General features: G+C 38.7%; 1 pseudogene; it reads left to right on the forward strand.

Moving 5' to 3' along the window:
• Positions 1–91: 91 nt before the first annotated feature.
• The window catches only part of LOC102259311, a 3,734-nt pseudogene continuing 2,444 nt past the window's right edge, over positions 92–1,381 (forward strand).

Raw genomic sequence — 1,381 nt, forward strand, 5'->3', positions numbered from 1 at the left:
AGCCTTCCTGTAGTTCTGGATGATGTCTGTTTTGTCTTTTAGTTGTATTTTTGAAGTTGTTGTGGGAGGCAGCAATTTCCGGTGTTTACCTATGCCGCCATCTTGGTTTCTCCTCAGGTATGTTAATTTTGAAGGTAAATTGTATGCTTGAAATACTCTTTCAAAATATAAATAAGCAGAGAAATAATATATTAGTTTATCTTAAATAAGCAAGTCTTTATAATTTTTGGTATAGCATCAACTGACTTGTTGAGGGCCTGGCTTAAATAGGGAGAATTAAAAAGCTGCTTAGAGTTAGTCAGGAGCTGGCCTTACATGTAAGGTTATGAACTATGAATGTTTAAGCCAGCTCCTAATCACTCAGGTATAATCATCCAGACTTCTGACTAGCCAGACTACACCTGCCCTTTGCTGCTTATCTTATGGATATCTTTCTGATACTTTGAAAGCTGCTTGATACATGCTAAAAGTATTGGTAGAAGAGATTATAATAATTGGCTCAATATATGTCTTGTTGCCATCTGTAGAAGTACACTCTTTTCATTAGTTTGGCCACCGAGGAAAGGGCCATTTGGTGCTTTGCCAGAGATACATGTTATAAGGGTAATTTAAAGACTCCCTTTGCCAATAATCCTCTTTGCAGCACACAAGTGAGGTTTTTTACTGGGCTTACAGATCTAGGTGCATTTTTTCTATATCTTCAGAGTTGTGTTGACTTTGAACAACACGATTCCTTGACGTTAACAAACAGGTTAACTTTTCTCCCTAATGGATCTAGGATAACCAACTCCAATTTTGTTGGAATTGGTGGAATTCTTTGTGTTTAGAATCCAGGAACTGTATTACTTCCAGATATTCTTAAACTAGCTTTCAGATGTTGCGAAGTGGCTGTTGGTAGGTAAAATGGCCTTTTTTGGCATAGTATATAGTTTGAACAACCTGAATGGCAAGTTCTTTTCTGAGGATGCTGAAAGATTACTAGGAAATTGGTTACTGCATGACTGGATGGTAGATTGTCTCTATCTTTTTAAAATTTAAATTCTTTATTGTTTAAAGTTTTATGTAGGACTCCTTTCCCACCCTTGACCACTCCCCACCAGCCCCCAACCCCCAGCACATGCCCTCACCTCCCGATCTGTGTCCATTGGTTATGCTCATATGCATGCATAAAGTCCTTTGGTTGATCTCCTTCCCCCTCACCCCCCGCCTTTCCTCATAGGTTGGACAGCCTGTTCCATGCTTCTACGACTCTGGTTCTATTTTTGTTCATCACTTTATATTGTTCATTATATTCCACAAATAAGTGAGATCATGTGATATTTATCTTTCTCTGACTGGCTTATTTCGCTTAGCATAATGCTCTCCAGTTCCACCCATGCTG

Source organism: Myotis brandtii, unplaced genomic scaffold (assembly GCF_000412655.1).
Source record: "Myotis brandtii unplaced genomic scaffold, ASM41265v1 scaffold305, whole genome shotgun sequence".
Taxonomy (NCBI): domain Eukaryota; kingdom Metazoa; phylum Chordata; class Mammalia; order Chiroptera; family Vespertilionidae; genus Myotis; species Myotis brandtii.